At 42.6% G+C, this 14,523-nt stretch overlaps 1 protein-coding gene across 1 annotated transcript in view; it reads left to right on the top strand.

Annotated features, from left to right (window-relative positions):
• Positions 1-13,032: 13,032 nt before the first annotated feature.
• LOC138670712 (transmembrane channel-like protein 1) overlaps positions 13,033-14,523 on the top strand; it is a 181,687-nt gene continuing 180,196 nt past the window's right edge. Inside the window, exon 1 of the mRNA XM_069758357.1 lies at positions 13,033-13,057. The gene's annotated coding sequence lies outside the window, so the exon portion shown is untranslated. The remainder of the gene's footprint in view (positions 13,058-14,523) is intronic.

Below are 14,523 nucleotides of genomic sequence, written 5' to 3'. Positions count from 1 at the left end.
CAATCCCACTGCCACACTCTGTTACCCTCCCTTCCTTTGAAGTGCACTCTATGCGCATCTACTCCCCCTCCAACCTCCAACTGGCTGTCATCTACCGCCCCCCAGGGCCAGCCACCACCTTCTTTGACCACTTCACCACCTGGCTACTTCATTTCCTTTCCATGGTCATCCCTACTATCATCATGGGCGACTTCAACATTCTCATTGACACTTCCCTCTCAGCTGCCACTAAACTTCTATCTCTCACTTCCTCCTTCGGCCTCACTCAATGGTCGTCTACAACCACCCACAAAGATGGCTATACACTGGACCACATCTTCACCTGCCTCTGCTCCCTATCTAACCTCTCTAACTTACTTCTCCCTCTCTCTGACCACAACCTTCTCACATTCTCTTCCCTCTCCACTCCATGCCTACAATCCCCACCCCACAAACTTTCACACCCTGCCTCTCTATATAACACCACAATAGCTGTAGCTTTGGAATCTGCTGCCCCACTTACACATACCAAAGCTCGCAAAATCAACAGACAGCCCTGGCACACCAGCCTGACAAATGAACTGAGGTGAGCTTCCAGGGCTGCTGAGGGCAGATGGAAAAGATCCCACTCCAACGAGCACTTTATCGCATTCAAACAGTCCCTCACTACTTTCAAGACCACACTCACCACAGCTAAACAAACCTACTTCTCATCTCTCATATCCTCCCTGTCTCACAACCCTAAACAGTTATTCAACACCTTCAATTCTCTCCTCCGTCCCCCAGCACCTCCTCCCTCCCCACTCATCTCAGCTGAAGACTTTGCCTTATTTTTCAGGCAGAATATTGATAAAATCAGAGACAGTTTTTGTCAACAACCCCCAGAGCCCTTCCTCCCGACTTCCCAGCCCTCCACCTCCAAAACTAACTTCTCCACCATTACAGAAGATAGACTCTCTACTCTACTCTCAAGATCACATCTCACCACCTGTGCACTTGACTCGATCCCATCCCACTTCATCCCAAACCTCACCACAGTCTTCATCCCAACCCTAACCCATCTCTTCAACCTATCACTAACAACTGGTGTTTTACTCTCAAGCTTTAAACATACCTCCATCACACCTATCCTCAAAAAGCCCTCTCTTGACCCATCCTCTGTATCTAGCTATCGCCCTATATCACTTCTCCCTTATGCCTCCAAGCTACTGGAACAACACATGTACCTTGAACTGTCCTCCCATCTCTCTTCTTGCTCCCTCTTCGACCGCTCACAATCTGGCTTCCGGTCACACCACTCCACTGAAACTGCCCTAACTAAGGTCACCAATGACCTCTTAACCACCAAGAGCAAGTGACACTACTCTGTCCTCCTCCTCCTCCTGGACCTGTCGGCTGCCTTTGACACAGTGGACCATTCCCTATTATTACTGACCCTCTCATCCCTTGGCATCACAGACTTGGCCCTATCCTGGATCTCATCATACCTAACAGACCGGACATTCAGCGTCTCCCACTCACATACCACCTCCTCACCTTGCCCCCTATCTGTCAGAGTCCCAAAAGGTTCAGTCCTAGGGCCCCTGCTCTTCTCCATTTACACCTTTGGCCTGGGACAGCTCATAGAATCTCATAGCTTTCAGTATCATCTCTATGCTGTTGACACCCAGATCTACATCTCTGGACCAGATATCACCTCCCTACTAACCAGAATCCCTCAATGTCTGTCCACTATTTCATCCTTCTTCTCCACTAAATTTCTGAAACTTAACATGGACAAAATAGAATTCATCATCTTTGACCCATCTCACGTGACCCCCCCAACGAACCTATCCATTACAGTAAATGGCTGCCCACTCTCCCCAGTCCCACAAGCTCGCTGCCTCGGGGTAATCCTTGACGCTGATCTCTCCTTCAAACCACATATCCAAGCCTTTTCCACTTCCTGCCGACGTCAACTCAAAAATATTTCACAAATCTGTTTATTCCTCAACCAAGAATCTGCAAAAACCCTAGTCCATGCCCTCATCATCTCTCGCCTTGACTACTGCAACCTCCTGCTCTGTGACCTCCCCTCGAACACTCTCGCACCCTTCCAATCTATTCTAAACTCTGCTGCCCGACTAATCCACCTGTCCCCCGCTATTCCCCAGCTTCTCCCCTGTCAATCCCTTCACTGGCTCCCCATTGCCCAGAAACTCCAGTACAAAACCCTAACCATGACGTACAAAGCCATCCACAATCTGTCTCATCCATACTTCTGTGACCTCGTCTCCCGGTACTTACCTACACGCAACCTCTGATCCTCACAAGACCTCCTTCTCTACTCCCCTCTTATCTCCTTTTCCCACAATCGTATACAAGATTTCTCTCACGTATCACCCCTACTCTGGAACCCTCTACCACAACACATCAGACTCTTGCCTACCATCAAAACCTTCAAAAAGAGCCTGAAGACCCACCTCTTCCCACAAGCCTATAACCTGCAGTAACCACCGATCGACCAAACCGCTGCATGACCAGCTCTACCCTCGCTTACTGTATTCTCACCCATTCCTTGTAGATTGTGAGCCTTCGCGGGCAGGGTCCTCTCTCCTCCTGTACCAGTTATGACTTGTATTGTTTAAGATTATTGTACTTGTTTTTATTATGTATACCCCTCCTTACATGTAAAGCGCCATGGAATAAATGGCGCTATAACAATAAATAATAATAATAATAAGATGGAGAAGACGTCGTTGTCGCTACTGGCAACACCACATCGTTGAAGTCCAAGAGAGCCGCGGAGCCTGCCACTCGTTGTACACAGAGCTACATGAAAACCCAGAGAAATTTTTCGAATACACGAGGATGTCAGAACAAAGCTTTGATGAATTGCTGCAACATGTGCGATGATCCATCACTAGGCAGGACACGCAACTACATCAAGCAATTCCTGCTGAGGAATGACTGTTGGTGACCCTGAGGTACGTAATTTTGAAAAATAAACACGTCGTTTGTATTATTGTTATAAAAGCCATGTACTGATTTTTTTTCCTAATTTCCTGTTCATCAGATTCCTAGCTACCAGAGAAACCTTAGGATCTCTACATTACCAATTCTGGATTGGAATGTCCACCCTTTGTGGGATTATTGGAGACACCTGCCGTGCTTTATGTAACATTCTGCATGCAGAATTCCTCCCCCAACCCACAACTGAACTCTGGCTGAAAAATGCAGCAAAATTCAATGAAATTTGTAATTTCCGTAACTGTGTAGGGGCTGTGGATGGCAAACACATTTGGATTCTGAAACCTGATGCAAGTGGATCCGAGTTTTTCAATTACAAAAAATACTTTTTGATTATTCTCATGGCAATTTCAGATGCTGAGTGCCAATTTGTCGCCGTTGACATTGGCCCATTTGGACTAGGAAATGACTCACAGACTTTCAAAAACTCTGACATGGGCCAACATTTGTATGGTAATAATTTTAATTTTCCACTGCCGCAATCTCTTCCGAACACTGAAGGACCGCCAATGCCATTTGTTGTGGTTGGGGATGAGACGTTTCAAATGTGTGCCAACCTCATAAAACCATACTCGAGTCGGGACTTGAATCACACCAAAAGGGTTTTCAACTACCGACTGACAAGGGCACAAAGAACTGTGGAGTGTGCCTTTGGTTTGCTGGCATCAAAATGGTGTCTTTTGGCAACACCAATCAATCTAAAACCTGAGACAATTGATGATGTGGTCAAAGCATGTGTTGTTATGCAAAATTACATCCTGGCAAAAGAGCGACAACAAATAGAACTTGACAAACCTGTTGCTAGCACTTTGCAGAATTACCGTAATCACCCTCTGAGGACTACAGTGGAAGTTGCCCAGATGAGGGATACGTTTGCTGCTTACTTTTTTTCAGATATTGGATGTCTTGCATGGCAAGATGATATGGTTTAATACATTTAGGTAAATGTTCTATGTCTACAGACTTTACTACTAATAAAACACCTCCCGTTACAACTTGACTCAACAATACAATGCACACATTTGTGTGGTTTTCGCATAAAGAGACAAAGAAAACACAGGAATTGTGCAAACAAAATAAAAATGTTATTTTACAACAAACAATTGGTATAATGTTCGGGGTCTGCATGACGGTGATATATTGTTGACCTTTGGGGGTGTTGAGCTGTGATGATTGGGTAACATTTGATGAGGAAGGAGTTACAGGGGAAGGGGCAATTAGTTAAAGGATTGGCTCTTGGATTGGACTGGATACATTGGGAGTAGACGACACATTAGGAGTTGAACTGTTGGAAGGGATAGACACATTGGAAGGGAGACAACCAAGGGAAGGTAGTGACATATTAGACAACAGAGATGCATTGGGAGGTGAGAGTGGAGATGGTAGGACCATTTTTGGCTGACATTTCTTGCTCCTGGTCTTGATTTTATGGTGCGGTGCCAAGTCACTAGTGGGAGTCTTTCTGAGTTTCTTTGTTGTATGAGTGGGAGTTTTGACCTCTGTAGCAGCACATGGTGCTGGACTGTGCAGCGTGGTGGATGCTGCTTGCTGCAGGGGTGCTGCACTCTGGAGCGTGGTGGATGCTGCACTCTGGAGTGTGGTGTATGCTGCTTGCTGCCGGGGTGCGGCTCTCTGGAGCATGGTGGATGCTGCACTCTGGAGCGTGGTGGATGCTGCTTGCTGCAGGGCTGCTGCACTCTGGAGCATGGTGTAGCTGTGAACTGGGGGAACAGGCCAGTGATGGTGTGCTTGTTGATGCTGGTAAAATCCGGCCTGCAGCTGAGAGCTTCGGGACTGCTGCTGTAATGCCTGGCTGTAAGCAGCCTGGCAGGCCTGCATGACGTTCAGCTGGAATTTGGGTATAAGGTTTTCCAACTTGCCCTGCTCTATTGCTGAAAAAAATGTCTCGCCGGTCTCTGAAAGTCGGCTTCCAGGCAGTCAAGGCGTCTGTGGACATCCTGGAAAAGTGTGTTCAACTGAGTGAACCCACTGTCCAGTCTATCTCCAATCACCTTCATTCCATCCTGGAAGACCGAGCTTAAGTGAATAATCTCGGGCATGACTGACCTCTCCCAGGCCCTCTGCCGCTGATGAGAAGTCCCAACAAAAGCAGTGGCAGAGGGCTGGGAGAGGGGAAAACCTGATGGACCGGCTGCCTGTTCCCCAGCCTGTGAAGCATGCCTGGTTGCTACATCGCTGGTGGATGATTGGGACTGTTCTTTGGCTGGTTGATGAGGGACCACTCCAACAGAGGAAGATCCAGGTTCTATAGTGCTGCTCCAGATTCTGTGTGGAAAATAAAAACATTACTACCGTATATACTCGAGTATAAGCTGAGATTTTCAGCCCATTTTTTGGGGCTGAAAGTCCCTCTCTCGGTTTATACTCAAGTCATACCCGGGGGTCGGCAGGGAAGGGGGAGCGGGGGCTATCTAATTATACTTACCTACTCCTGGTGCGGTCCCTGCACGTCCCTGCTTACATGGTACCGCTCATTACAGTAATGAATATGCGGCTCCACCTCCCATAGGGGTGGAGCCGCATATTCATTACTGTAATGACTGGTAATGGTAACCGCTCAGTACAGGTAGAATTTGCGGCGCCGGGAGAAGCAGGGACTGTACCGCGCCAGGAGCAGGTAAGTATACGGGGAGGGGGAGCGCAGCGCTGCGCAATATTTACCTCTCCTCATTCCGGTGCGGCTCAGTCATCAGCGTCCTCTGGCAGTGACGCTCAGGTCAGAGGGCGCGATGACGTTGTCAGTGTGCACCCTCTGCTGAACGTCAGTGCTGAGGACGGAGCCGCACCCGAACGAGGAGCAGGTGAAAGTGCCAGAGTCCTGAGCGACGGAGAGGTGAGTATATGATTTTTTTTTTTTATCGCAGCCACAGCATATGGGGCAAGTGACTGTATGGAGCATCTGTATGGGGCCATAACGATTGTGCAGCACTATAAGGGGCAGTGTCTGTATGGAGCATCTTATGGGGCCATGTGCAGCACTATAAGGGGCAGTGTCTGTATGGAGCATCTAATGGAGCCATAATGATTGTGCAGCACTATAAGGGGCAGTGACTGTATGGACCATCTGTATGGGGCCATAACGATTGTGCAGTACTATAAGGGGCAGTGTCTGTATGGATCATCTTATGGGGCCATGTGCAGCACTATAAGGGTCAGTGTCTGTATGGAGCATCTTATGGGGCCATGTGCAACACTATAAGGGGCAGTGTCTGTATGGAGCATCTTATGGGGCCATAATGATTGTGCAGCACTATAAGGGGCAGTGACTGTATGGAGCATCTTATGGGGCCATAACAATTGTGCAGCACTATAAGGGGCAAGTGACTGTATGGAGCATCTTATGGGGCCATAACGTTTGTGCAGCATTATATGGGGCAAGTGACTGTATGGATCATCTTATGGGGCCATAACGTTTGTGCAGCATTATATTGGGCAAATGTGTCTATGGAGCATCTTATGGGGCCCTTTTTACCATTTATGCAGGATTATATGGGGCATATTTTAATATGGAGCATTTAATGTGGCCCATCAAACTTTATGGAGCATTATATGGGGCTCTTGCTTCAATATGGATATTCAAAAACACAACCTACTGATGTCTCAATTAATTTTACTTTTATTGGTATCTATTTTTACTTTTGACATTTACCGGTAACTGCTGCATTTTTTGCACCCTAGGCTTATACTCGAGTCATTAAGTTTTCCCAGTTTTTTGTGGCAAAATTAGGGGGGTCGGCTTATACTTGGGTTGGCTTATACTCGAGTATATACAGTAATTTTTTTAAAAAGTTTATATAATAGTCAGACAACAGAAAAGATACTCATATTTGCTGAGCAAGCGCAGGCCTCAGAAAAGTCAGCATACAATTGTATTTATACTTCGAAGGCTTTGGAGCAGCACCACTTTTAACCTGGATCTCCTGTCTGATATCCTTATTGAAGCGATCCTTCATCGAACGCCAATAAACTTTTACTCTCTTTACTGTGAAGGGGAACAAAAAATTAATTGTAAAAAAAGATACCAACATTTAGAGCAAAACAGAGACCACATTGCAATACTTACGAAAATTCTTTCTGACTTGTGGCCTTGCATGATTCCAATCATCCAACAGACTTCTTCCCAGAGTCGTCAAATCAATACTGGGTTGGAATGTTTACGATCACGGGGGTCCCACAGTGCTACACACTCTTGAACCAGTGGAATGAGTAGGTCATTGTCAATGACATGTTGACCTTCCTCATGTTGTCGAACCAAAAGATGAAATAAAATAAGAAAAAAAAGTTATGTCATACAGGTTAAATACACAAAACTGAGAAAAAACTCAATTACAAGTCTGATAATGAAAAGAAGAATACTTACACCCAGTCTTTCCTCCTCAGGAACTTGAACCCAACGACCCTGGGAAGATTCATTTCCACTTGACTGCTTCTGCTCTTCTGCACTGGAAGGTTCCTGTAAAGAAAATACATGATTTTTCACATGTGTACTATTGCCAGTCAATACATACCAATCTGTATATCAACTGTGATTACATAATCGGTGTCATGTCCACCCTGGGAAGCAGTCAGGTCTTCACTGGAGGGCATGTTTGAAGAGCAGGCAGCAGTCAAGTGAAACACATAAGAGAAATTGAACTTGTTTAAAAGAGCCAATGTAGCCAAAGCAATTAAATATACATGTATTTGAAGGCCAATACTTACAGTACAGGCAGTAGTCCAACAGCACAGCAGGCAGCACAGAAGTGTGACAGCAGCACCACCCCGGAACAGCAGCACAACACGAGGATAGGAGCACAGCACCGAAACAGCAGCACAGCACCGAAACAGCAGCACCGCACAGTCTACAAGGAAAAAAAGGAAAACATAAGACACAAAGTGACGAAGGGTGTGAAACTAGGCAGAGTATGAGACTGGGCAGAGCAACATAGTACACACATTCGTACTTACACAGGGTCACAGGAGCAATCCATAACAGGTAATCCCAGACAGGAACGAGCAAGCCAGGCAAGGAGGCCAGGACAGGAAAAACACACAGTCTAGAAGGAACAGAAAGCAAAACATAAGTACAGAGTACAGAATGAAGTGAAAGACAGACACACATTTTCAAAGCTTCTATACTTACATCCAGAGTCGTGTCCAGAGTCTTGTGCTTGCATCCAGAGTCTTGAGAGTAATGGACTTCCTGTCTCTAGACCCCCTTTTATACATCAGGGATTTTGCAGGTTGTGACATCTTTTCCAGGACATGATTAGTTTAAAGTACGCATGTGTATCGAACGCATGGATAAACATGTCCTTGTGTCCAAATGCATTCCCATAGACAGTAATGTGTTGTTTTTCGCATTCATCCGCATGTGTATGTCTGCGCTAAATTGACGCCTCAAAGAATGCAACATGTTGCGTTCACCGCACACCGTAAAACGGCGCATGCGTATGAATCCGAAGGCAAACGCATGCTAATTCATGTCTCTGCATACTCAATGTAAAATATATGTATACAAGAAGCATGTGGATCGATATGCAAGTATACGCTGCGCACACATACGGTAATGTGAACCCAGCCTAAAAAAAGCCTAGATACAAATAAAAGAAATTAATCTTTAAGGACATGTTACAGCCAATGTATTTACATGGTATGAGGAGATTTTCCAGGCACTCTTCATAGTTATCTGCTCTTGAGTTTCTCAAGAAATTAGTTACCACTGATGCGAATGCTACTTATGCAGCCTTTTCCTTGCCATGCAACAAATAGAGAAACTCCTCATCTTGAGTTTACGAATCTGAGGTCCAATAAAGACTTCATCTTTGCTTCACTCAACCTTGGAAATGTACTCAAGCTTGGAAATTTATCAAAAAAGCAAATGTTCCAGCTTCATATGAATAAAATATAAACTCTTTAATTCAAAAATTTAAAAGATACATGCTCCTTGGATCTCACCATGACCCCGTGAGGAGAGCGACGCGTTTCGACTGCTGCTGCCGCAGTTTTTATCCAAGCTAATCTATCCTAAAACACAAATCGGCATATAAATTACCAATTACCAATCAAAAAGATCCATGTTGACCACATAAATATCCGGAAATAACATTACAAAACATGAAATAAATGAGAAAGAATTCATAAGAAAATTAATACCATCAACATGTGTTGTCTTATGGATTGAACTTTGCTCCAGATCAAGATTTCAACCTGTTTTCTACTATACTTGACATTAACAAATTTGTCTGCAAGTTAACAATAAGAAAACATTTTTGGTCTTATTATTATTATTATTTATTGTTATTGTTTATTGTCTTATGAGATAGTAGATGGCAAGAATCAACATGAAACCATAGTCAATGAATTTCATTCAATGGATTCCCATGAACAAGTTGCGCTGCTATCCCTACAGGAGCTACAGGATCATAATATTGTGTCTCAAGACTGTCAGTCAATCGGATCAGTTTAAACATAATAATCCTTTTTTCTATCCCATTCAATCTAGAGTGGACTGTATGAACAGATTCCAAGAAGTCTTAGAGCGTGAACTCAAAAATCTTAAAATCACTGAACCAGTTCCTGGTGCTATTCATAATGTAACTAGATACCAGAGACGCATTATCAAAGAAATACAAGAAATGAAGGATGTGGTCATAAAGATGAGTGACAAGGGAGGAGTAGTGGTTGTCATGGATTCTGTGCAATATAAAGAAGCAATTTTGAATTTATTATCTGATGAAACCACTTACAAAAAACTAAGAACAGATCCCACCACTAAGCTGGATAACATCATAAATGAAGGTTTTTCCCTAGGTGTTATTTCAAAGAAACAAAGTGATTTTTTTGAAAGTATCTCATCCTGTTACACCGATCTTATATGGACTACCTAAGATCCACAAGAAAAGTAACTTTCCACCCAATGCGTCCGATTGTATCCAGTATAGGTTCCACAAATGAACTCATGGGACAATGGCTGGATTCTTTGTTGCAGCCGGTGGTTCTTAGGGTGCCTGGCCATATTAAAGACACTAGGGACATTCTGGATGTTTTGTCACGCAAAGAATGGTTGCCTCTTCCCATGCAACCACTGGGCAATATGTGAAGTACTTCTACTGCAGCATATGTGTGGGGCCCAACTCTTGTACTTGTCTCCTTTTCTGCAACCAAAATGCAGGTTGTATGCTTTTCATATCATGGTAGTCACGTTTTGCCTTTGTGACGCAATAGTGACTTCTCTCTCTGCATACGTAGCAATAGCTAAAATATTAGTTGAGTTCAACTGTTTTTGTCTCTGAACCAATTTGGCTCTAGAATAGTATTACTACAATTTACACTAGTATTATTTCAACTATACCATATCTGCTATTTTTAAGTAGTAGTGTTTATACTACTATGTATAATTTGCTTTGGATACGTCTTTTTTTACCATTACTATATATTGATACTTTTACCATTACTATGTACGCTACTTTTATACTAGAACTACGTAGACTACTATTTATGCTAGTAAAATGCATACTGTTATTTATATTAGTACAATGTTTGGTACTTGGCCCAGGGCTTCGACTACACACCACTGGAAATTTATGGTGCAGCTATAAAACTCCTGCTCCTGTAATGTAGCATGAGCAGCTCAATTCCTCGGCTGCTAGACAGAGCTGTGAACCCTGAGGAGAAGACAGAAGTGGTTTCTTAGGCTACGTTCACATTAGCGTTGCGCCGCCGTGCGTCGGCGACGCAACGCGTGACGCACGCTAAAACGCGCGCAAACGCGCGCAAAAACGCGCGCGTTTTGCGACGCGTGCGTCGTTTTCCGACGAAAATCGGACGCACAGAAAATGCTACATGTAGCGTTTTCTTGCGTCCGACGCTAGCGTCGGAAACGACGCACGTGGCGAAAAACGCCACCAAAACGACGCACGCGTCCCCTATGTTAAACATAGGGGCGCGTCGCCGCTGCGTCGCCGCTGCGTCGCCGGCGCAACAGCGACGCACATTGGCGGAATGCCAATGTGAACGTAGCATTACTGCTTCTGTCTTCTGTTGCGACGGTTACATGGCACTCAGCAAGCACTGTACAGAGAATAGAAGCATCATCACTGCTAATACCTCAGTAACACCTAGCAATCACACGATCACCATATCTCTGCCGGCATAGCAGAACTGCTGGGTCATTGCAGACCCCTGATCAGCTCTGCCAATAGTTCATAGCACAGCAGGGAGCTGTTTTTCACTGTAATTTGGGCCCCTATAATTATTCCTGTAACATTGAGAAAAAATAAACAAAAGTTAAGTAAAAATGTTTTTGTTATATAACAGCTAAAAAAAGTAAAGTAATAACAAATAAAAAGTCCACATGTATAAAACAAACAGGTTTTTTTATATTTTTATCACTATTTATGGTATATATTCTACTCGTATTAGGTGTCCGCTCAACTGTAATAATCTTTAGAGTTTATTCAATAGGATATTTAGTATAAAAGAAGAACAGTAAAATATATACCGTAAGCAAAAAAAAATGAACAAAAATTGTTTTGTTTTCTAAATTTATAGAAAGTTGGCAGTATTGTATAAGTATTTACACTAAAGCAGACAGGACTAAAAAAAATATTCAATTTGTTCCACATAAGGCAAAACCTCATATAATCACGCAAATGAAAAAAATATAAAAAATATGGCTGCTGTGAGGCAAAAGGGAGAAAAAAATTGCATTTCAATAAGGTCCATTCAGGCCTTGTCACTAAGGAGTTAATAATAAAGCAACGTTTCTCCATCTGGTTATACTGCGTATAATCCAATTATCATGTTTTGCAATTTTTTTTGAATGTGTTTATACAGTGCGTCTCATGTACATTACTAGTAGATATGAGCTGGAGATAGTCATGAGGTATTGATTGAGCGAGATGGCATTTTGGGCTAACCTGGAATATTACATTTACATAATGAAGAATAAAAATATATTGAATAATCTGAATTAATGGATTAATGATGCAAACTGCATTTAAATAATTATTCTTAGTTATAAGTCATAAAATATGTAGATACATAAGGACTTTTTAACCAGTGTTATATATTGAAACATGTCTTTCTTTTTATTATGGAAGCCATGGCTCAGTGCCAGACACATCCGACAATGGATAACAACAGCACCCACATGCTAATCTACTTATAATAGGTCTGATTCCTGCTATACTTCTATTGTTTTGACACATTCAGTGTATTCTTACTGGCAATCTGTCAGCATTGCCAAACGAGCCTCTGAAAGAAACTTTTAACAAAATAGGGCATTTTACATTCAACTCAGAAATGTGATCAATACAAACATTTGTGTATTTACTAAATATATCATTTGTATATATGTTCTAAGGTTTTTAGGTATTTATGCCGCAAGAACTATAGACTGAACTATATGGTAACAGAGCTGAACTATTGTATTCCGTATTTATCCAATAGCATTGAGTGCTTTGTGTTGTTAATTTATATTCTTAGTAAACCAAATGTGCCCCATGGACCTAGGTGTCCTTTTAGAATGAGTAGGTGCTCATCTACCTTTATGTTACTGTAACCTTTAGGGATGCCATGTGTGTAATTTAATTTACATATGTCAGACTTAAAAGGGTTAAACTAAAAATCCATTTGGGAAATAGGTGATAACTTGCTGATCACTGGGAATCCAATCGCTGGGAATATGGATTGTCTGTGGGATTGCTGGAGACCCCACCATATTTAATACATAAAAAGCTCCATAGACAATGAATGGAGAGATGATGGACTTGGGTGACCATCCATTCATTTCAATGGGACACTCTAGAGCGATTTTCTTAGAATTAGTAGGTCGTAGCAGTGAGAGCAATCAGTGACTTAATGTTAATCCGGTAGATAGGTAACAGCTTGCATTTTTGGTACAGCTCCTGATTCAGGTACATGAACATGCATTCAGTATATTTTATACATTTTAGTATGTATCTACTGTTTACACCAAGTTGCTGTGCTGATAATTTCGCACACATATATTGATCAACATATTTCTTTTTGCCCACAGTACAAATTGAGGTGGAAGAAAATGAAGGTATTGTAAAACAACTTTGTTCTATATGATATATAATCATGATGTACATTAAAATTTCATTAATTTGGTAGTTCAAAAATGCAGTTAGTCCATCTATTGTTTCAATAATAATTTGCAATATAATCTAGGGCTACATTTTGATAATGTGGCACCTTTTTTGTCCCATCTAAAGAGCATTCCCCATATTCCACAGGATATGACATAAAAGTGTTGACCAATGTGAGTCTCACCTCTAGGACCGACAGTTATCTACAGAACGTGGGTCTCCCAACCTTCTATTCTGCCTGGTGAGGCAGCCTTTGGCTCTCATATCAATGCAGAGATATTAATGGGTTGCCCACGACTTTAACAATGATGGTTTATCCTTAGGAAAGGTTATCAGTGTTTGATGGGGTTACAGCACCTGGCACCCCCTGCCGATCAGATGTTACCGGTGTCAGCGGCAGATGGCACGGTTCTGTTACAGAGCTGTACACCACAGATTTATCAACAGAACTGGTTTGAATAGGGGGTGTATGTGCAGTACCTGGCCGCAGTCATTATACAGTCAACAGGGCTGTGCAGCTTCACAACTGAGCAGTTCCGGCCACCATTGACACTGAAAGGGCTGATCGGTAGAGGTGCCGGGTGTCGCACCCCAACCGATCAGACATTGATGACCTATCCTAAGGATCGGCCATCAATATTAAGGTCATGGACAACCCCTTCAATGTTGTAGTGCCCACAACGATCAGACATCTATAACATATTTTGTAAATGTGCAATAAATTTCTAAAGAAAGAGTATATCTTAAAAAAGATTTTACTGTAATTTAGCATATGTCTAGAACTTACTGTTACATAAAAATTATTTTTTAACCCTGCTGTTCTGTTCGGTCTGGGGAGACCTATTTTGAACTTTGGTATTTTTTGGGGTGTTCAAGATGCGGTTCTGAAACTTGTGGTTGATTGACTTAAATGAGGATGGGTCGGTCGGCCACGGGTTTCAGAGCCGCATCTTGAATATTTTAAAGAATATTGAAGTTCAAAGTCGGTCATTTTTGACCAACAGAACAGCAGGGTTAAAAATGAAGGTAGTGCTTATAGTTATTGATTAAATGCAGTGCTTTTCATACAGTGTTCCTTGGTAAGTTAAAGTAACAAGATTAATTGCCCTGGAAATCTTTCACTTTTCGCTAATTATCACATGTCAACAGAGGTTTGTCTCTCTAGTTTTACATGGAAGGAAAAAAATGCAGTCACTTGTACAATAGTTGACAATGACAAATACAGCTCCTGTCTGAAGTGTTACCCGTGTCTGTCATTAGGAAATGCCAAAACATTCAACTCCGGTAGATAGTCTTGGTCAATCATTGATGAGAATGATATGGATATACAGTATGTGGCAAAATTCTGGTGCAAAAACTGTCTTTGCAAGACTGGTGACATATTTATTATGCTTTAGACACTTCCTATGGTTAGTCCAAC

This window comes from Ranitomeya imitator, chromosome 1 (genome assembly GCF_032444005.1).
Source record: "Ranitomeya imitator isolate aRanImi1 chromosome 1, aRanImi1.pri, whole genome shotgun sequence".
Classification (NCBI taxonomy): domain Eukaryota; kingdom Metazoa; phylum Chordata; class Amphibia; order Anura; family Dendrobatidae; genus Ranitomeya; species Ranitomeya imitator.
Note: the sequence above shows the minus strand (reverse complement) of the source record. Positions and strands in the feature narration are given on the sequence as shown.